Below are 23486 nucleotides of genomic sequence, written 5' to 3'. Positions count from 1 at the left end.
ACAGAGCATCTCTCCTTTCTCCCCCGACATGTATGCACACATCCCAACACATATGCAATTACCCACACCAGCACACAAGCGCGCGCGCGCACACACACACACACACACACACTTAACTCCAGCTAATACCCTTAGTAATTAGAACTTCTATTTCCACATCCAGCTTTGTCTCCTCCTGTGCTTTGTCAATCCTACCCAGTTTTATTGAGACACGGTTGACAAGAGTTAAACATTTATGACAGACAAAACGATGACTTCATACATGAATGCCTCCTCCCTTTCCTCTTACCCAAGAGCCCTGTAGCTAATGCGATCCCCTGTCCTGAGGATGGCCCCTGTCTCTGTTGCATTGGCTTGCCCTGTCCTTCAGGGGCCGGTTCAAGGTTACTGTCGGAATCCTCCCCAGCTGCGAGCACTTCCTTCTGTCAGAACACTAACTGGGCTGCTTTGCAAAAGATCTATTTTTAGGCTCTCTGCCTTCCTGCACCATGCCTACCCTGTTGGTGTTTGCCTACTTTTCAGGCCCAGCACCTTGTAGTATGCGGTCCAGAGAAGTGGATGCTCATTCATGTTTGTGAATGACCCTTGAGGTGGCATATTATTAGAATCCTAGAAAAAGCAAGAACTTGGCCTGTAGTGCCATGCTACTGGATTAAAGGCCTCAGTTCTACCACTGATTAACTAAGGAGGCCAGGCAAGTTGTTTAACCTCTCCAGTCCTCCGTTTTCTCACCTGTGAAATGGAGATATTAAATGGTATTATGCCCTGGAAGTGCTGAGAGCTAAGCCTGGTAAGTAGCAAGGAAAGTTCCAGAAAGACCTAAGATGCTTCTTTGCTTATCTATGTGCACGTGCACAGTGGATTCACACCTTTTAGCCTCTACTTCCCTCTCTCCAAACAGTCTCAGTTCTTTCTAGGTTACTAATATTTTTCTTCCTTTCTTCTCTTTCTCTGGTACAAATGATGCCTTGCAATCCCGCAGCTAAGACCCCCACATGCATAACCACCATAAATATCTAGCATTTATCTCCATGAATGTGTAAGTATATCCATTTACAGATGCTCAAGCTTGATGGGTTAGCTTTTGAGGCTAAAATGAAACCAAACAATCTCAATCAGCTAGAAATATTAGTCAAATCCTTAATAATGGCTGTGTGTGTGTGTGTGTGTGTGTTTTAATTTTGAAGGCTAATCTATCACAATAAATAAGTAAATGTATCATCAAAATTCCCATTTATGAAAGCATTTACTTAATGTGGACTTCAAATAAAACAAGTCTCTGGTTTAAAAACCTTTAAGTCAGCTATTTGATTTGAGCATACAGAGGGCTGAATTGCTGCTAAACTGAGGAGAAGTTACAGACAACATGTGGACTTTTATAGATGCTCTTTCCAGGTGACTGAGTGCCGGCTGCAGTCTCTGTTCACAGGCAGGTTATCTAAGTAGATTAGCTTGATTTAATTGTGTTTTCTAACTATGCAATTGTGCATGTGTGTCTTTATGTGGCTATGTACACAGAAGTGCAGGCTCCTGATAAGGCCAGAACAGGGAGGGCATCAGATCTCAGCAACTGGAGTTGCAGGGCGTGGGAGTCTCCAGATGTGGATGATGGGAACTCAGCTTGGGTCTTCTGCAAGAGGATCATGTGCTCTTAACTGCTGAGCCATCTCTCTAGCCCCCTATATTCTTAGTTTGTTTTTGAGACAGTCTCACTGAATAGCCCAGGATAGTCTCTAACATCTATGTAGGGAAGGATGGACTCCAACTGGCAGTGATCCTCCTATTTCAATGCCTACTCAAGCACCCAAGAGCTCAGATTACAAACTAAAGCCCCACCCATCCCAATTTCTCAGGTTACAAACTAAAGCCACACCCACCTCACATGCTCAGATTACAAACTAAAGCCCCACCCAACCCAAGTGCTCAGATTACAAAATAAGCCACACCCACCCCAATTTGTCAGATTGCAAACATCTGACTATAGTTAGACGTTTGCTATTTTTTAAATCCTACCCTTTTCTGAGTAAGGGCATTCACATCAGAGAGTAACATTTATTTGTGGCTAAACAGAATTAAATATTATCTTTTTTTTCTCTTTCTTTTCAATCTTTAATTCCCCCTCCCATATTAACAATCAAATGTAGGGTTTTTTTTACAAGTTAAGCATGTATTCTACCACCAAGTTATAACCATAGCCTAGATTATTGTCTTAAGGCTTTAAGAAAGAACCCGTCCACAGGTTACAGGTTTCCTAAAATTACACACTTTCCTGCTGGTGGAGGTGTTACTAGTGATTCCTGTCTTTACAAATCTCATCATAAGTGTGTTCTGAGCACTTTTGATAAAATTTTATGTATTTTGTCATTTAACTTTCATAATATTGTATAAATTAGTAAACTATTTCCACTTCAGATGAGAAGACTGATAAAAATGAAGCAACTTTTCGAGGCTTAAGACAAAACAAAAAACTACACAGACTAAAAAAAAAATCAAACCTATTGAAAAAGCTCAGGCAAAATCTGAGCCCTAAATCCAGTTCTCACCACTACATTCTATTGTGTTCCAAGACACAAAAGGGCTGAGATGCAAACAACAAAAGGGTAAATACAAAATTACAAAAGATTGAACGGAAGAAGGTAGCATTTACCTCCAAACAGTGCCTCCAACCAGGGATACACACAGGATAAATGTTCTAGTAAAGATGAGCCTAGAGTGAAAAACTTTTAAAGTTTCATTTCTGTGTTGAAATATTTGGGGCAAGAAAGAGATTCATTTCCATTTACAATTACAGGTTACAGTCGAGAACAGACAGGAATAAATGTGTGTGTGTTTGCTTGAGTAGCTGCCTGGGCTCAGTTTGATTCCTCCACTCCTCTACGGCCCCAGCTCCTTGCCTAGGGAATGGGGCTGCCCATGGTAGGCTGAGTCTTCCCACAGCAGTTACAGGAAACAGTTTGCACAGACATGCTCACAAGGTCAACCCAATGTAGACAGTCCCTTATCCAGCCTCTCTCCCCAGTTGATGCTAGATTGTGTCAAGTTTACAAGATAACCTTCACACCCACCCCAAAGAACATGTGAAGGGGCCCTTATGCCACCACTGTAAACTGTCTGCTAAACCAACATTGGGGGGATTTTCTAGACAACAGTTCTTACATACGAGTAATGTGTGTCAGACTTTGGAGGTACCATAAAAGATGCTACTTGAAAATGTGCAACTGGCAGCATGTTTCCCTTTCCTGCCTCCCACCCCTACACACCTATATACAGGGTCTGGCTTCAAGGGCCCAGAGGACCTGGGAATCTGCTTTCTGTCTACCACTCTACCCACATCTTATCATACCTGTATTCACCTTGCTTGGCATCTCTGGTTCTTTGTCATTTACAGTTCTCCTGCACTGCTGTATTGCAAAAATGGAAAATACAGGCTGGGAGCTGGCTCAGCTGGTACAATATTACTACACGAGAATCAGGACCCAAGTTCAGATCCCTAGAGACTATGCAAAAGTCTGGGTGCTGCAGCGCACAGCTGTAATCCCAGAGCTGATTAGAGGCAGGACAGAGACAGGGCAATCCAGAGATCCAGTTGACTAGACAGTCGAGGTGAATTATAGGGAGCTCCAGGTTCAGTGACAGACCTTCTCTCCAAAGGTAAGGTGGAGAGAGATGGGGGAAGACACTCGATATCGAGCTCTGGATTCCACATGCATGCACACACATGCACCTGCACACACACATGCACCTATACACACACGAGCACACACATGCACCTAAGCACACACACATGCACCTATGCACATACACATGCACCTGCACACACACACATGCACCTATGCACACACGAGCACACACATGCACCTATGCATACACTAGCACGCACATGCACCTGCACACACACACATGCACCTGTGCACACACGAGCACACACATGCACCTGCACACACACACATGCACCTATGCACACACGAGCACACACACGCACCTGAACACATGCATGCACCTATGCACACACGAGCATGCACACAATAAATACTGTAAAGGGATTAGGTTTATTAAGAACAAACAACAGTGCAATACTTCCTGCTGACAGCCCAGCAGAGGCTGTGGGATCCCATCCCCAACCCAGAGCTGGGAGAGCATGCGTCCTCTCAGGCGGTTCTCCATTCCTTCGACTCCTAGGAGGAAGGAGGTCGGACAGCTGCTGCGCTGACACAATGCGCACACTCTATCTCCACAGTCGCCATGGTTCCCCCTCAGACATCCTCTGCAAACCACTCTCTGGGCTTTGAGAGGAGAGTAAACAAGCGGCAGAATTCACGCTCAAATGCTCCCGGGATGAAAATTAAAATAGTATGATAGCCACGCTGTCAGTCACTTCGACTGCGTAGAAAATGGAGACTCGGAGAGGAAATGACCAGAACTGTGATTTTAATTAGAGCTAGCGACAGGGGACTGTCTCAAGCCTTCCTCCTAAGGGGACAAAGTGTGCTTGCACACATGTGTATAGAAGTGGGGGAGGGCATGTGGGCACTCACTGTCCTGGTACTTAGAGAATTCCAGATGGTGTTTTTAGAGAACACAGAACAGTCTCAGGCAAGAACAGAACTCAAGGCCTTCTTCTAATCCTTCCTGTTCTTAGCTCAGACAATTGTCTAACACCTTTGCACCCTCACCAGGCATGAAAGTGTGTGCCTGCACGTGTGTGTATCATATGCTCTAGAATTTTCTAGAACTTTTGCATTTCCTTTGTGCTTAACAGTATTGCAGAAGTATGTTCAATAAATCATTGTTATCCTATGAAAAGGTCTTTCAGTTTGCCATGCCTCTGCTTTAGTCAATAAGCACACTATAAGGTGGGGAACTCGACTCTTATTTGAGAAAGAACTGACACTGAATTAGTGCCTATACATGTGTATGCACACACAAGCACCCGGAATTGCATGCTCGTGAACCGGCATGTTGCAAGAGCACACATGCAGTTGAAATGCATAAATCTTTTACTCTCCAGCGTGTGTGTGTTTTTTCAGCTATGAGGAGCCACAAGGCAGCAGCAAGAGAGGGTTAACTGGGGATCTCTAGTAATGCCTCCACTTGTTCTTTGAGGAACAACAAAGACAGGAAGCATGGCCTCTATGGAAGGAAATTCCCAGGCCTCACACGGACCTTTGCAACCTGCCCTGTGAACTCCTGAGGGGTGTCTGATAATAAACACTCAGCCAACAAAACAACCCAGAAAGGCATTTTTACCAGCATTCCTGTATTCTCACTGTGGGGCTGGCAAACGGTTTTCTGCATCTGGGGACCTGGAAGGGACCTGGAAGGGCCACCTGCTGACAAGGCCCAGGGATCGTGGCTTCCACTGACCTGCTCTTTCTACACGCAGGTCCCCTTTACTCCCTGAGGCTTTGACTGTGTTGGGGTTGGGGCTGGGCCTTGAGCTCCTGGAATCATGATCACAGATGGCAGGGCAGGTGTGGAATGTGGCATGTGAGACCCACCTTTTCCTCCCATGAGACCCTCAGACACAAGCCAGGGCACTGAGCCCTTAAACAATGCTGCACAGACCTCCCTCGGAATGTGCAGGATGATTAAAATACAACGGGCCATCAAGTAAAATAAGTTTTTGTTTTGATTTCGGAGTTTGAGTGTGTGGCTGCATGCACGCGCACACGTACTTCAGTGAGCGTGCATGCGGTAGGCAGAGCACAAGTTTGCCTGCCATTCCTCAAAGGCCGTCCACCCTGTTTTTTGACATAGAGTTTTTTATTTGCCTGGAGTCTACCAAGTAGGCTAGGGTGGAGGGCCAGCGGAGCATCAGAGACCTGTTTGCCTTTGCCGTCCCAGTCCTCGGGCCAGACAGGCTCCACTGTACCCATCTTTTTACAGGTGCTCCATGCCCTGAATTGGTGTTCTCACGTTGTGTGGCAAGCACATCACTTACTGAAGCTCTCAGCATAGCCAGGTCTTAGGAGGTTTTGAGAAAAGATCATTCCATTTAGCTCAGGGTATCCTAGAACTCTCTGTGCAGCCCAGGCTGACTTTGAACTTGGAGAGCTACTCCTGCCTCAGCCTCCCTAGCACTAATATTAGAAGCGTGTGCCCCCATACCGAGCTTAACTGGCATTCTGGGCTTTTTTGCCTACAGTAGGGGAAGCTGGTTGCTAAATACTTTCATAGGAATGACTTATCAGGAGCTTTTAGCAAAGTAGAACCATACCATAGAACCTTAAGCGAAAGTCTAGTTAAGGTCTGATAGCTTGTAATATAGTAGCTTATTTATCTCCAAACTAATAAAATATAAGACCTTTTATATTTATCTTGAAGATGAACAAATCCAAGCCTACAATAATTACAAAATTCTGGGTGATTCAAGGACCTGTGCTTGCATTAGCAAGTACCTATGCATGCATGTTGGGGCTGTGTGTATGCTCTTATGGCTGTCTTTCTACAGTAATATGCTTAAAAAACCTTTTGCTATAAAATTTAACCTGTTTCCTCAAACGCCACCCCATATCAAAACTCTGCCAGAATCCAGCATCCAACACTGGTGAGGAGTAGTACATCCTTTGCGCAAATAGAAGGCAGACCTTTATTGTTGAATTGCCATCATCGCTGTCTGAGATATTTTTATACGAAATAATCAAACCTATCTCCTCATTTGCATTTGCCCAGAGTGGAGTACGACCTCCATCTTGACCCCCTGCACTGGGGATCACATTGACTGAAGGGGATGACAGCCTCCATGTTTCCCTCTAGGTGGGGTTAACAAGATCCCCACTCAAGCCTCCTTCTGCCCTTTGTACTGCAACAATGGACGGAAGCACAGCCTTGTTGGAGGAAATTCCCAGGGCCACGTTGTGGATGTTAGACAGTTGCTTTGCTATGCGGCATAGCTGAAGTGCATCTATAAATAAACACACCGCTCTGCAAAAGTTCTTTATTGTGGTCCTGCACTGCTGATTATATTTCAAAGGGAATTTTTATTGCATAGCCGTTTTTAAGAAAACCTGCAGAATAAACTATGCTGTACCTCTGTTTCTGCATGACAAACTGCCGCCTTTGTTGGTTCTCTTTTCTGTAGAAGGGACGGTTGCTGTTCTTTTTCCTACCCCTGGGATCTCAGTGTGAGACTTTAGGAAGCCAAGGCGTGCTGGAATACAGCCCAGCATCCTCAGAAGGAAGTGAGGGTCCTAAACAGACTGCAAGCAGAGTCAGTTCTCCTGAGTCTATAGAGAACTGAGTATTAGCCAGAAGTTTAGACAGCCTGAGCCCACTTAAGCTGATTCTCACATCTCTAGGAAACTCCCAAGTTATCGGCACGCACAGGCTATGATCAATGCGGTCATCTTTATAGGAAGAAAGGGTGGGTAGAAAGCTGGAGAACTTGATGTTAGAGAAGGCAGCTCACCCCAGCTAGCTTTTGTCTCTCCCCAGAGGTCAGACACCAGACTCATGACATCAGAAAAGCATGGAACAATTTAGCCTCAATATGTCTCAATCAGATCTCTGAGTAGCTAAAAAGTCTCAGCCTACATGTACATCCACAAAGGACTCCTGTTTCACACCTGGAGAATGAGCTTGTGACAGTTGCCTGAGTCTATGTTGACTGAAAATGCCACCAAACTCGGCAGTTTCCTACCAAATAAGAATGTATTTGTAATGCAAGGGCCAAGACCAAGCCACAGTCAAGTTCCCGAGTGACCCCAGTGGTCTCATTTCTTTTTTTGCGCCTTTTTCCTGGAAGTCCGACTAGTCCATTGTTGCAAAGGTCCTATTTTTAAATTATTGCAGTCAAAAAGTACGGCTAGCAAGTGAGAAGTCAGCTCACGTCACTTTTTTTTTTTTTTTTTTTTTTTTTTTTTTTTTTTTTTATCTGGTGGCTTGGATTAGGGCACTGATGTCATGAGATTCTCAAGAGCGGGAAGGGACCTTCAATGTCATCAAGCAGACCCCACCCAGCCAGGCATCCCTTTGGGAACACCCTGGTCGCTGGTCTCCTGGGGTGCTGGAACGCTGCCCAGGACAGGGTGTTCCCCACCCCCGCAGGACAACTCACCCATTTTTAGACAATTCTAATGGTGGGTAAATCCTTCCGCAAGCTGAGTTGAAATCTTTTACCCTATAATTTCTACTCCATAATCTGGTGGCTGTCTCTTTTTCCATACCAGAGACCTTTGAGTAACTGAAGGCAATCTTTATATTTTACACGGTGTAGCTCTTCCTTCAAACACCTGCATACCCTTCAGCTATTTATTCGACGGGTGATCCCTATCTCACCCTCACCACCTTAGCCTCTTTTAAGCACTCTTTTAGAGTGTGTGACTCCATGTGACTGGGTATACACACTCACACACTCACATATGCCAGAGGTCGGCTTCGGGGTGCCTCTCTGTTGTTCTCTGCCTTATTTTTTGAGACGGTCTCCTCACCGAACCTGGAGCTCATTGATTAGGTTGGATTAGGGAGCAGAAAGCTCTGGAGAGCCACTTGTCTCTGTGTCTCCCTTCCCTGCAGAGCTAAGATTACAGATGTGCACTGCCACATCTGGCTATGCGAACTCAGGTTCGCAAGTCTTCCAGGCAAGCATTTTAGCCCTTGAGCCATCTCCCCAGCTCTGCTGGTATAGTTCAGCCAAGCAGCTTGTTACATACATTGGCCAGTTCATCTTCTCTTCACTTTGTGTGTTAGTACCGATTTTCAGAAACAGAATTGAGGTTTAGCAAGGTACAACTACTTAGTTAAGGAAGGAAGCAACAACAAGGAATTTAAAACTGGCTTTACCTCTTTTCACCCCACAGGTAAAAGGCTGCAATTAAAAGAAAAGCTAGGTGAGGTGCTGCTCGGCTGGAATCCCAGCACTTAGAGAGAGGCAGGGAGACCAAGAGTTCAAGGCTGTTCCCTCCTGGTCTATTTATTAAGACGGAGTCCAGCCTGGGCAGCATACAGCTCAGAAAGAGTGGTAGTGGAGGAGGAGAAGGAAGAGAGAGAGGAGAGAGAGAGAGATTGTAGTATATAAACCAATCTATATACGGTCGTTCATTAGAACCCTCCCATGTAGCATAACATCCTTTTCTGACTAGAGCTATTACCTGTTATTTATAGAGAAGAGTGCAAATTTGAGCAGTTGGAAACGAGCTGAAGGGCTGTTGTACAAAGGTGCAGTAAGTGAGAGAGGCAAAGCGGTGTGAGCAGTGGGTTTTCGATCCTACTGCACGCACTGGCTTTGTGGGAGCCTAGGCAGTTTGGATGCTCACCTTACTAAACCTGGATGGAGGTGGGCGGTCCTTGGACTTCCCACAGGTCAGGGAACCCTGATTGCTCTTCGAGCTGATGAGGGAGAAAGACTTGGTGGGGGAGGGGGAGGGAAATGGGAGGCGGTGGCGGGGAGGAGGCAGAAATCCTTAATAAATAAATAAATTAAAAAAAAGGGGGGTGTGAGCAACAGGAAGCAAGCAAGAGTTCTGGACATGCAGGAGGTTTTTATTAGGAAATGTCAGTGGTAGAGGATCAGAAAAAAAGAGAGTTAAAAGACAGAGAAAGAAGTCACTCGAGAAGGCCAGAGTGGCTTGGGTCACCCCAAGTCTAGCAGTTGGGTCTGAGTATGTGTAGAAAGTGTCGTTTTTCTGCAAGCTCCCTTGGAGCTGCTGCTATGCAGTGCCTTAGGAAAGGGCACCAAAGGGCAACGTGGACACTTATGGCTGGGGCTAAAGGCAGAGCGAGAAGGACTCCCTTAGGGTCTCTTTGCGACTTTGCTTCGGAGAACCGCAGCTCACTGCCCTTCAGATTATTGTGAGGGGTGAGGGGTAATTCAGTTAGTAGTGACCTTGCTTCACATGCATGGTTCCCAGGTTCCAGCTCCAGTACAGTCTAAACTGGGTGCGATAAGGGCAGCCATGAGAACCCAAGACTTGAAGGTGGAAGCAGGGGCATCAGAAGTTCAAGATCACTTCTGGCTACATAGTTCAAGGCTAGCCTGGGATACATAAGACCCTCTCTCAAAAGAATTATCATGAGCCAGTTTGAGAACAGAGGCACCCCAACCTCTGTACAACAGGACACCGATGCTTCCTTGTCCACCACTGCACAAAACCAAGACTTAGAGAAAGGTTATAGACCCAAAGTCACCAGGCAAGGCAGCCACAGGTGCAGGACTTTTGGCCAGAGACCCCAGAACCCAATGGGAGTCTCTCTGCTCTATGACATCTTAAAGCCCTTACTTGCATACGTTGACATTTGTGATCCACCAGATCTCTTTGTTTTCTCAGTTTTTTCTCTTTCTCAGGGAAGAGTAGGAGGGAGAATGTTGAAAGGTTTCTTGCTCAGGGTCACATCGATTCATTTGCCACCGTGTTCCTATTGCACCACCAGCCGCCTGAGAGCGGAAGGTGTTCTGTACTCACGGCTGAGAGAGTAAATCTCTGACTTAGATGTTAAAGCATGGGGAGAAGGGTTTAGCAAGTGCCTAACCAGAGATGTTACCTATCCAGGGAGATGTAGAGACTTAAAAAAAAAAATGAACGGCACACAGTATATCCTCAAAATACTTGGTGGATAATTGAGTCTGGCAAAGTCTCAGATCAAAGGAGCACAGGAAGACGCTACAGACACTTCCAGCCCTCTAAGCTTCTAACTATACATCTCATTCTGACCATTAATTGAAATTATTACAGTAGCTCACACGTTCATTGGTTCCTTCATCCATTCATTCAGGAACTCAGATAATACTGATTGACACGAGTGATATGCCAGCTCTTGTGTTCAGTGCCATGGATTCAGAAATAAAGCACCAGAGTCTAGTCAAGGATGAGAAAACCCATAGCAATCGTATTTTGTGTGCCTAAAAGCTGCAGACACAAGGTGCTTGGTCGGGGGTGGACTGAATGTGGGGGGGCATGAGAGTTAAACAAGGCTGTAGTGGGTAATCGGGGGGGGGGGGACACACCAAAGAGAGGTATCCAGGCAGAGACAAAAGCACACCGAGTCATAGGTGGGCAGCAGAGGGATCACATGACGAGGGAAGTGGCATTCGGCACAGTTGGGAAGTCAGGAGGTGAGAGGGGAGGCTGGCAGGGTGTTATGGAGCAGCCCTTGAAAGAGTCATCCGCCCTCCCTGCAGACAGAACCTGGCAAGACTTAGTACACGTGTCACCCACCCAGCAGTCTGGATGAACCAGAGACTCAGTCTAGTGAAGAGATGGTATCTGCATTTCTAAGGAGCCCTTAAGCGATCCCTGCTGCAAACGGTCCCTGAGCCCCTTAGGCAGTAGAGCTGTAGGCAGTGAGGTGTATATATTAGACACAGTTCAGCAGGAGAATTACAAAGGCACAATTTGGCAAAAGTTACATTTGCCAAGAACTCTGTAGCAAAAAACAGGGGATGGGTGAAGAAAGGTGATGCCAAAGCTAAGTATGCGGTGGTAAAAACATAAACAAATGAGGCGTCTTGACTAAGGAAGAGAGGGGAAAGAGTTGAGCACATTGGCTGATAGTCTTTGGAGTCAGAGCAAATTTCTCTCCTCAAGGAAAGGCTGCTGATGAGGGGGACGTGAAACAATGAAGCATGGGCACACCCCACCCAAATCAGAATTCCGTGGACTGATCTGCCACACCTTCCCTGGGACATGGCTGCATCGTCGTGAACCTCACTGACACCCAGCCGAGGTTGGCCAGGTCTTAAAGGACAAGCATCATGCCTGCATAGGATTTCCACGCCAAACAGGTAAAGCCAGGCTTTGTAGCTCTCGCTGGACATGTGGCTCAGGGAATCTCAGGAAGAGCAAGAAAGTTGTGGAAGACAACACAGATGTCCACTAAATCCCTGAACAACATGTCTATTTAAAAAATAAAAATAAGATAAAAAGCACGGTTGTGTCAGCGAAAAGCACCTATACTGTTGCTAGCACCCTCTCTATCTACCTTGCTATATTGTTAACTTGAAAACTAGTTAAAACACTTGTGGTAAAGGTCTGCACAGCGGGGAAAAGGCAAGTCAGAGCACAAATATGTCCCCTTCATCACACAGAAGCCAAAACACACCACCCCCAATGAAATACTCCTCCAAAGAAAACAAGGGTCACGCTTTGTGTCTCATGTTCTTTGCTGGATCACTATTCTCCAGCCAAAGACACGCTAGCTCAAAACAACCAACCAGAATACCCTCTGGCCACCACTATTTACCCAGACAATCCTTAGCCCAACGAATCTCCATAGGGCATACAAGTTGAGAATAGGCAGCCACGGCCGACAGGCACCCGTCCATCTGCTTTTGAGTAGCTAGCCTCACATCCAAAGAGACAAAAAACCCGCACAAGCACCTACCTTCCTCTTCAGCAGTGGGAAGCCTCTTCACATCTACTCGGATATGGAAGCTCTGCCCCCAGACCTCTGAGTGGAGGCGGAACTTAAGGGCGGTCCATTCATTCAGGTAACCTGAGGAGGGTTGAGTTTCTCCAGATCAGTCTTCAGATACTCCCAGGCTTCCAGAACTCGGGGCAGAGGTGAACTGTGAGCTGTCCCTCAGTGCAGGAAGAAACTGGGAGGCACCGTGTGGCTGGAGGTGGAGGCGGAGGCTGGGAAAGGGAAGTAATCTGGGGACTGTAATAAACGAGAAATTCTCTCCACATGATTTCCTCTATTCAGTGCCTCTTGCCTCTCTCAGGCTCCCCAGAGGAAATCAGAAATTTTAAACTTGTCCTTTGGCCACTGAGAGAGGAGAGAATAAACATGCTAAGAACCATGAGAACAAGGAGAAACAGGCAACAGGCAGGGAGCTCACAGGCCAGCCGCTTTTATCCTTAGCCTAATCCTTTCTACCTGAAGTTTCTCCAAGTGTTTAATTTTGCAAAAGTCAAGAGTGCCTTCATCCTCTTCCATGCAGCTTCTGGCCATGGTCCAGACGTTGTGAGGCAGGGGAGCCAGTGAGAAACGTGTCAGCATGGGCTCAGGAAGAGGGTCTCCCTGTCCTCGGGAAAGACAAGCACTGTTCTGTTTATGGAAAGGCTCACGATGGTCTTTATTAATCATGAAAAAAATCTAGTAATTCCCAAATCGTTCTTGTGCCAGGGCTTGAAGAATTACTGGTGATCTACTACTCATAAGTTGCTGCAAGCAGGAGCCTCTCTACACGAAGTGTGAAGCTCACTGTAAGCTAAGAACGATAGGCATTCATTCAAAAGTGTAACAATTCAACATGGTGGCAACAAAGGACTCAGTTAAGGGCAGAGAGGGAGGCTCTGTGAGCACAGGGCTCAATAAAACTGCATGGGGTAAGTCACCAAGCTGATCCCAGCCATAGGAAGAAGCTGGGAATGCCAAATGAGTTGACTTCAAGAGGTTTAGACTTCCCTATTTTGCTATGTGGGGTGATGTAGAATAGAAGCAGGTGCATGGAGGAAAACGCTGAACTGGGGGTGTGAAAGATACATGTATTCGGATCTTTCTTTGGGCTGCTAGTTCATAAATAACAACATGGAGACTTCTTATTTATCATGAAAGCTCGCCTATAGTTTTGGCTGGGTACTAACTAACTCTTAACGATTTATTTTAACCTATATTCTATAATGTGGAGTTTATCTCTCTTCTATCTTGTCCCTCCTGTTTCTTCTCCATGTTTGGCTGGCAAAGCCTTCTTTCTTTTTTTCCAGACTCCTCTCTGTCCCCAGAAGTCCTGCCTAACTTCTTCCTGCCTAGCCACTGGTCATCCGACTCTTTATTAAACCAATCAGAGTGACACATCTTCACAGAGTGTACAAATATCCACAACAGACACAGCCTAAAAAGTGTCCCTTAAAATCACCAGGTGACTCCTTTCAATATCTTGGCTTCTTCTCCCTTTCTTCTTCCAGCTATGAGGGAAACTGTCCTCAAATACATGCTCCATGATATGTTCCCCATAATTAAAATCTTGTACTACCTTAAGCAGAAAAGCGTAACATTCCACCACGACACAGAATAACATCTCCTGCTTTACCTCAAGGATTCCTTCTCTGCACCTCCTTTTTCTCCCTCCTTCCCTCTCTCTCTTCTCTGATGAGTTACTCCATGCAGAATACAGACTCCTTCCTTGCTCCATGTCCTTTGACTCTCATAGTCCCCAGAGCAGGTTCTCTAACAACCCAACTCCTGGCATTGTTCCCTACAAACTATGATCATTGTCCTCACAACTCCCAAAGACAGAAAACCTCCCCCACCCCGGTCCCCCACTGCTGCCATTTCTGTTGCTTTCTGACGTATGGATCATATCCTAGGGACCCACAACTCAGAAATATTTGGTTTCTATAAGTTGAGCATTACTGGGAAGAATATTTATAAATTACCATCACATACAATCTTTGTGAAAGAAAGAGGAAGAGAAAATGCAAGAATCAGAAGAAAACACACAATTGCTGTTAGGGTTTTACAGCTTAAACTCTGGCTGATGGAGTGCAGTTTCTTCATGGGAAACATTACTGGTTTTTCATGTTTACTAAAATGCTATGGTTTGTCATGTCCTTGCAGACTGTGTTATGAATAGGTGATGGCCAGTCGTCAGAAAATGATTCTTTAGGAGTTATATATGCTGGGGCTGGAGAGATGACTCAGTAGTTAAGAGCACTGCCTTCTCTTTCAGAAGACACTGGTTCAATTCCAAGCACCCACATGTTGGTTCACAATGATTTGTAACTACAGTCCCAAGAAGTTTGACACCCTCTTCTTACCTCTGTGGAGAGACCAGGCATACACATGATGCACAAACATGCATGCAGGCAAAACACCCATGCAAAAATAAACAAATAAAAGTTTAAAGTTAGCTATGCCTCTCAGTAACGAGACACTCACATGTCTTACCTTCTACCCTCAACCCAGTTTAAAAGACAAGGTGAACACAGTTGAGCTGGCTTGGGGAGAAGAGGAAAATATGTTACAGAAGGAAATGTCTTGGAATTATCCCAATTTTCATCTAAAGGACAAAGAAGAATCAGCATTTCTTGAAACACAAGCTCAGCTATTCTTTTTCCAGGTCTGAGGGAAAAAAAACAGGGTTCAAGCTCTGAGGACTCCAGAGGGGACTTTTCAGATCTTTTCTTGTAACTTAGCCTTCAAAAAAGAAAAGGCAATAGAGCCAGAGCGATGGATCTGGCAACTAAGAACACTCGCTGTTCTCCCTGAGTACCTGAGTTTGGCACCCACATGGAGTTGCTCACAACCACCTTGTAACTCTAGTTCCGCGTTCTTTTGGCCTCCTCAGGTCCCTCCACACATGCGGCTCACGTGTACATAAATGAAAGGAAATACAAATCTTTAAAATGTTGAAAATGTTTAAAATGTTAGAAAACATTTTAAAGATTCATCTTAAAGATGCTCATAAGGAAAGGAACTAAAGTTAGCTAGGGTGAGGGGAGGCACGGGTCATTAAAACATAAGGAGAGAAGCGGGAAGGAGGAAATGGTAGTGGGAGACTGGGAGAGAAACAATCCGGTAAACAAAGGGAAGGAGGCAGGACAAAGATGGGGAAGGCGGGAAGGAGGGTGGGGTGAGAAAAGGTTAGAAAACATTACCAGGAGACAGGAAATCAGGGGCCACCACACATCAGCGTTTCCTGTAGGGGCAGCATCAGGACAGGCTTTCTGCACTTCCGCTTCCGGCTTTACTCCTTCAGAGGCGAAGGGAGACCTGGAACACACCACAGGGGCTGCCGCCTTTTTCTTAGACCGGGGCTTTAGTAAAGCCACACAATCATGGGTCTCTTTATGGTTTAGAACACATCCATGATGGCCACCGCTGGAATTTTTAAGCATGTAAATTTGGGTTCCTTCCCTTGGCTCTCCAGGATCAAGAGGTTGCATTGTCTGTTTTACAAAGGTTGTTCGTAGCTGAGAAGCTCCACTCTGGGCTGCCTGACTAAAGCATAGGCAAGGCCAGTTCGTGCAAAGACAGTTAGGTCATGCGCACTCCGAGTAGCCAGTTTTGTGCTCAGAATTGGAAAATTTTAAAGTTTTTTGTTGGTTGTTGTTTTAATTTGTGTGTGTGTGTGTGTCCGGGAGGGGGTGCACACGCACATGTGGGGGGCCTTGCTGGAGAGGCCAGAAGAAGGGTCAGATCTCCTGGAGCTGGAGTTACAGGCTGTTGTGAGCTCTCCAATGTGAATGCTGGGCTTACATTTGGGTCCTCTGGAAGAGCAGAAAGCATTTTGAACGGCTGAGCCATCTCTCCAACCTTATACACACATATCTAAAATCAAGTAAAGGCATTGGCTAAATGAGTTATTTGCATTTTTCTTAGCCACTCCTCAGGTTGGCTCCTAGTCAGTGAGTACTATTCACGTTAAAAATGGGAGCCTCAGGAAAGACAGTGGAAGACTTCAAAGTAGAAACAAAAACAGGATCATCTTGTCAGCAGAATGTTGAGCGGCCCTAGGAGACCTTTTGGTGAGGAGGTATGATTCTATAGGGGCCTATCTTTTTTATTATCTTTCACCATTTTATAATTATTTTTATAGAAACTAGTGGTACAGTAAACAATTCTCATCTTAGAAACGGAGATTCGTTTTGTTTGGTGGAGTACAGTGTAATTGGTGTTCTCTATACAAACACTTATTCTGAGCATTATATTTTTGTTCATTATAGGATGCTGTCCAGTCGTGCATGCATTAGCAAATCCAGTTGAGCCTTTCTGATCATCTATGTATAAATATACCTGTTCTTCAGGTTTCCCTTGTGAAAATTTCAATCCCTTACATCCCCTTTTATTAATTCTCAAGATAGAGGCAACTCTGTTGTGCATTTATTTTATATTAAGGTAAGAATTCTGATTTTGCTGTTTTGAAAATGATCTTTAGAAGAAGGCAGATGTTAACCTGGATGACGGTGTGTTGTCCCAACAGTTTCCAATGGCAGGCTCTTTCCTGCAGTGTTCTGGCTGGTTTTTGATGGTCCCTGACTATCTAAACTAAAAGCAGAGAACAAACAAAGCATGTTGACCGTTAAAGTAAGATGACAGGCGGACAAGTGGCCAAATGGGAACACCTCACTCTCACCTGCTTGGGCACAGAGAAGAACCAAAGCAACAGGTGGCATTTTGAGGTCATGACTGTGGGCAAGGCCTGGAGATCAGCAAGAGAGGGACTGGAACCTTGTAAAGGGCACAGAGCTGAGCTGACAGCAGTGGAAGAAGAGAATACCCAGCATCTGCCACTCCGGCTCCACACCTCCGGGAGTTGCTCTTGTGCAGGCAGGTAGAGAATTCCAACAAGGTCCACTAGGGTAGATGTTGGCAATGCTAGCTGCGAGAAAGCATCATAATCTCCCTGGGATTATAACCCACTAGGTAAGTATCCTGATCTGCACAGGCTCTGAAATCATCATCTCCCAGTGAACCCCAGGGTGTTGTGACAAGGATTGATCTCCCCATTTTATTTTATGTGCATGAGTGTTATGCCTGAATGTAGAGCTTTACATTAAGTGGGTGCAGTACCTTCAGAGACCAGAAGAGGACATTGGATTCCCCTGGGACAAGAGTCACACACAAATGGTTGTGAGCTTCCATGTGAGTGCTGGGAATTGAACCCACATCCTCTTGCAAGAGCAGTCAGTGAGATCCCTCCTTCCCTCTCTCTCTCTCTCTCTCTCTCTCTCTCTCTCTCTCTCTCTCTCTCTCCAGGGATTTGCTTTGTAACCTTGGCTGCCCTGTAACTCACTCTGTAGATCAGGCTGGCCTCAAACTCACAGAGATCCGCCTGCCTCTGCCTCCCAAATGCTGGGATTAAAGGCGTGCGCCACCACCTCCCTGCTCAGCCAGTGCTCTAATAGCTGAATCATTTCTCTATCCCCATAAGGAGCAATCATGAACAGAGAGGAGAGAGAGCCTGAATAGATTCAAAGATGAGTTCATATGATTTTTTTCAATGCTTAGAAATGACCCCAAGATCATAAACATTCAAGAAAACACTGTCAACTGAGCCACACATCTGCATTTGCTATTGGATTTTGCAGGCTTTTAAAGAAGTTGATCCCAGTTCTTCTCAAGCCATTCCATAAAATGGAGATAAAAGGAACTTTTCCAAATTCATTCTGAGGCGAGCATCACCCCATTACTAAAACAAGACAAGGACAATAACAACAAACTATACACTAATATCCCTGAGGAGCATTGATGCAAAATTTCTCAAGCAAAATACTCACAATTCAAACTAAATAGTATATAAAAATGTCTTTCAGCATGGTCAAGTTGGTGTCTTTCCAGGCATGCAAGGCTGATTAGACATATGCAAACCAATAAGAGTAGCATAATGCATCAAAACAACAGATAAAGATTACTATCTTCTCAATAGATATAAAATGTCATTCAATAAAATCCAGCATCAAGAGACTGGGGAGGTAGCTCAATGTGTGCTATGTAAACCTTAGGACTTGAGTTTGATTCCCAGCATCCAAGTAAAGATTTGGTTGTGGTGGCTGGTGTACACCTGTTATCCCAGAAGTGGGAAACTGAGAAAGGTGAAACCTGAGGCCTTGCCGACCAGTCATTCTAGCCAACTCTTCATTGACAGTGACTTCATCTGAATAAAAAACCATGGAGAAAATGAGAGAAGATAACACCTGACATGGAACTGTGGCCTCTAGATGAGCACACATGGACATTCATACTTGCATATACATATTCATACACGCCCCCATACGCATTATGATTAAAGTCCTGAAATAAGTGTAGAAGTCCTTCAACAGAGCAAAGATTATAGATGATGTATTCAAAGCCAACACCATAAGAAAGATGAAAAGATCAAAGCGTTTCTTCCAAGATTAGTAATGACAAAGGGATTTCCACTCCTGACTCCTTTATTCTACACAGTACTAGACTAGTTAGCCAGAGCCATTGGGCAAGAGAGTGAAATTAAAACCATCCAGTTAGGAAGGAAGTCAGTTTATCCCTACAGGCAGAAGAGATGAAGGTACATACACAATAACTTTTATCAGAACTTCCGCCAAACGATTACCAATTGAGTAAAGGAAAAGAATGTAAAATCCGCACACAAACCCTGATAGGTTTTCTACATACTGACAGTAAATATACTGAGAAAGAAACCAGAAGATCAATTTCATTTGCAACAAATGCAAAAATAAATAAATAAAACACTAAGAATAAATGTAACCAAGGAAAGACTTCTATAATAGGAATTATGAAACACTGAAAAAGGAAACTGCAAACCAAAAATGAAGTACCACCCATGTTTCTGGATCAAAAGAATTAATATTTTTACAATAGCTACTGTAGGTGGAGTCTGTTCGTAGGTTTCCTGGCCACCCAAATCAGAAATATCACACAGAAGCAGTATTAATTACAACACTACTTGCCAATAGCTTATGCATATCTCTAGCTAACTCTTACATCATAAATTATCTCATTCCTATTATTTTATATTTTACCATGAGGCTCATGGTTTACCCATAAGGTTCCAGCAGCTGTACGGCATCTCTCTGACTCTGCCTTCTTTCTCCCAGCATTCAGTTTAGTTTACCCACCTAGCTCTATTCAGCCCTGCCACAGGCCAAAGCAGCTTCTTTATTAACCAATGGTAATAAAACATATTCACAGGATACAGAGGAGAATCCCATATCAGTCTACATTCAAGGTCATCCACAAATTCAATGCAATGCTTTAATTCATAAATCCTAGAATTCATATGGAAGCACAAAAGACCCTGAATATCCATAGCAATCTTGACCAAAAAGAATAAAGCCATAAACATCCAGATGTCTTGTTTCAAGATATACTAGAGAGCCACAGTGACCAGAATAGTGTGGTACTGGGCACAGAGGCAGAAACGCAGAACAATTGAACAATCATAAACTTTGGAGTAAGTGTGTCAATCCTTAGTCACCTGACTCTTAACAGTGCTACCAGAGGCTTATGCTAAAGAAAGGGCAGCATGTTGCTGGGAAGACTGGGCACTCACACAGGGAGGTTTGAAGCTTGACCCCATCCCTCACCCCATATAAGCATCAGTTCAAGATGGATAGAAGAATTTAATACATAAGACCTGAAACTCAGAACAGAGGAAACTCTTAAAGCCGTTGGTGCAAGCACTGATTTTTCTGGAAGGAACCTTAAAAGTTCAGGAAAGGAAAACAAACAAACAAACAAAAGGTGGGGACTATGGGAGAGAGAGAGAGAGAGAGAGAGAGAGAGAGAGAGAGAGAGAGACAGAGCTTTCTTTCAGCAAAGGAAACTTTGCCTGAAGAGACAACTGGAGAATGGGAAAATGCACCTGCCATTCAAAACTCAAATAACACAAAACAAAAAACCTACTTTTAAAAACATGGGCAAATTGACAATACTCAAAAGAAGAAACAACCAACACTATGTGAAAATTTTATATATATCATGAACTGTCAAGGAGCTGCCAATCAAAACTATGACAAGGTAACATCTTACCCCAGTGGCAGTGACTATTATCAAAAGGACAAAAAAAAAAAGAAGGAAAAAAGGAAAGAGAGAGGGGGAATGAGGAAGGGAAAAAGGAAGGAAGGGATGGAAGGGACGAAGGAAGGGATGGAAGGGAGGAAAGAAGGGATGGAAGGGAGGAAGGAAAAAGAGACTGGTAAGGATGTAGGGAAACCAGAGCTCTTACACACTGTCAGGAGAATGTAAATTGGTACAGTTAATTGTGGAAAGCAGGTGTGAGTCCTTGGAAAACTAAAAATAGATCTGGTATGTAACCCAGCTAGCTCACCTCTGGTTATATACACAGAGAAAAGCAAACCAGCCAAACAGAGATGCCTGTGTGCCCATGTTTATTGTAGCACAGATCACAACTAGGATATGGAATCAGGCTGGGTGCCCAGCAACAGAAGAATGGGGAAGAAAACTAAGGCTATTACATACATTCGTGCTTTATGCTATTACACTTAACACTGACACCTGGACATTTGCAGTAAAATGGATGATGTTTATGTTAAGTAACATAAACCCAATATAGGAAGACAAGTTTCCATGCTTTGTTTTGTTCTGTTTCTAGTGTATGGAAGCTGAGAAAAGTTCCTCTTAAAAGGTGTAGTGGTCTGAAGAATGCCCCCAATAGCCTCACATATGTGAATGCTTGATCCCTAACGGGTGGAACTGTTTCCAGAAGGATTAGGAGGTGTGGCCTTGTTGGAGGAGGTGTGTACTGGGGATCCAGCCACACCATTCCCAGTCATCCCGGTTCTCTGCCACCAGATTGTTGATAAGATGTAAGCACTCAGGCCTGTGTGCCTGCTTCCAAGCTCCCTACCACGATGGTGAAAGGTTCACTCTCTGAACCTGTAGGCAAGTCCTCAGTTAAATGGTTTCTCTTAGAAATTGCCTTGGTCATGGTGTTTCTTCGCAGCAACAGAAAAGTGACTAAGACAAGGGGGCAGTCATGATCACTAAGAAGTGGGAAGGGGATGACGGGGTGTGTGCAGGGCCAGCAAGGTGACACTGTGGGTAGGGACACTCACAACCATGCCTGACAACCTGACTTCAACCCCAAGACCCACATGGTAGAAGGAGAGAACCGATTCCCACTAATTGCCCTCTGGCCTCTATATCTGCATTGCATGTGCGTGCGAGCACACTCATACACTCACCACTAACAAATAAATTATAAATATAAAATAAAAAAGTTAAGAAGTAGGTGGGTTTGATCAATGTATGCCACAGGTGTGGGTCGAAATATCAGATTGAAGTCAATTCATATACAGATAAAAAATGTGCTGATAACAAAATCACATGGTAGAACTATCAGCTGGACCATCAGTTCATCATCAGTTCAGTAGGGACAGATGTCAAAGCATAAAGCAGGACTACATAAGACAAGAGAACAGGAATTTACCAGATCTGGGGGAAGAGGTCCAGGTTTGGACCAAACGACCTTGATAAGATAAGGGCATTTGTTTCATGTGGGCAGGGTTCTTAAAAGCAGAATTAATAGGAATTCTAGCCATGCAAACAACCATTTCGAGATGTCCTCCTGCCAAGTGGTCATGGCATGCCCGTCAGCAAAGGACACCATGGTTTTTACCTAATAAACACTTGGTTGGTGGATGTATCTGCCTGGTCTTTTGTCTTACATTCTAGATCTTTGACTTGACAATCTATCTATTGAAAACAAGAATAACAGACCAAAGATTAGTTAAGACCTTACTGCATGTCATCAGCAAAGGTTAACTTGACTAATTCTCCCTAAATGCAGAGCTTATGGAAGCTTGCAGCGCTTCCTCTCCTCAACAGCCCGTGTTAACTGTACAGAACAATGGATGGGGTTCGTGACAACATTTGCGTTACATGTATATAATGTACTTTGATCATAGCTACCCTAGTACCCTCATTTCTGCCACCATCCACTCTTCCTTAGTATATCTACCTTCCTCAGCAAAGCCCTAACCCACACCCAGATCATACAAATGAGAAATATATACTTGTTTTTCTGAGTCTGGCTTATCCAACTTAACACAACAATTTATACAAATTTGTTCTTGTGTATGACCAAATAGCTCTTCTTTATCATAGAATGAAGATGCCTGGTTGCAGTTCTAACCACTTCTCTCATGGAAAATCTGCCAGATCCGATATCTCTCAATCCTCCAGGAGAAGGGAGAGTCGCATCCTTCAGTTCCAATCACCATGGAACCCTAATGAATAACTCAACACATCGCCGTGGTTCCTGGTTTCTGCAACCAAACCCCACAATCTCCCACTTCCCCAAACCCAGTTTGAGTGGAACGGGCTTCTATTAAATGTTCGAGAAAGGAGAAACGGATAGCAAGGTCACACCCCAGAAAACTTTCTAAGTGCTCACTGGTCGCCCATGTCCTAAAGTTCCAGGAAATGGTTATGGCAGGGGCCCTCCTCATGTCTCTGTCCATGTGCTGTGACTGGGGATGGTTATGGTGACCTTCTCCTCAAGACTCTGTCTATGGGCTGTGATTGGGTTCCTCTTCCTTTCCCAGAAATCCCAAGCATCTTTTCTTTCTCCCTGTCTGGTCCCATCTGTCACTACTATTTAAAGTGCTAAGTTCTCAAAATCCACAGCAATTCAGTGTCATTCTTTCCATCCATCCTTGCAAGTGTTCAGCGGGTGCAGTTTTGACCTCTGTCCAATCCCAATAGGGTACCTTCTAAAATAAGCATCCGTCTGGGGTTTTTCATTTTAACTTCCTGGTGTGTGCATGTCTTGTCTACATTCTAAGCATCTTGTCCCACACAGTGGTGTGTATATTTATGAATGACTGTGGATGCTGGCAGGCATGAGGCCATCAGGTAGACAGGATAGACGAGGAGACGGGAGACTGACTAGTTTCTATTACTGGCTGAAAAACCAAGAAGGCCTCATTTGTAGTCACTGGTGATTCAATGCTGATATATAGAAAAATGCAAACAAGGCAACACTGGCAAGGTCTCGAAGTTCCACGCACTTTCCAGAATGTTCTGCTTCTTTGTTTGGGTCTTGGTTACTAAGTGTTTTCTATAAATACTAAGCATCTTAGGAA

General features: G+C 44.6%; 1 protein-coding gene and 1 non-coding gene across 2 annotated transcripts in view; one reads left to right on the top strand and one right to left on the bottom strand.

The window, feature by feature from the left end:
- The window catches only part of Adgrf5 (adhesion G protein-coupled receptor F5), a 94768-nt gene extending 82274 nt beyond the window's left edge, over window positions 1–12494 (bottom strand). Inside the window, exon 1 of the mRNA XM_041655812.1 lies at window positions 12319–12494. The gene's annotated coding sequence lies outside the window, so the exon portion shown is untranslated. The remainder of the gene's footprint in view (window positions 1–12318) is intronic.
- Window positions 12495–14796: 2302 nt separating this feature from the next.
- Window positions 14797–14923, top strand: LOC121451138. Its single transcript, XR_005974671.1, has one exon. It is a non-coding gene; the product is annotated as a small nucleolar RNA SNORD22 (small nucleolar RNA).
- Window positions 14924–23486: the final 8563 nt, after the last annotated feature.

The sequence above is a fragment of the Microtus oregoni genome, unplaced genomic scaffold (genome assembly GCF_018167655.1).
Source record: "Microtus oregoni isolate MIOR12 unplaced genomic scaffold, Mior012 000007F_ref0000211, whole genome shotgun sequence".
Classification (NCBI taxonomy): Eukaryota; Metazoa; Chordata; class Mammalia; order Rodentia; family Cricetidae; genus Microtus; species Microtus oregoni.
Note: the sequence above shows the minus strand (reverse complement) of the source record. Positions and strands in the feature narration are given on the sequence as shown.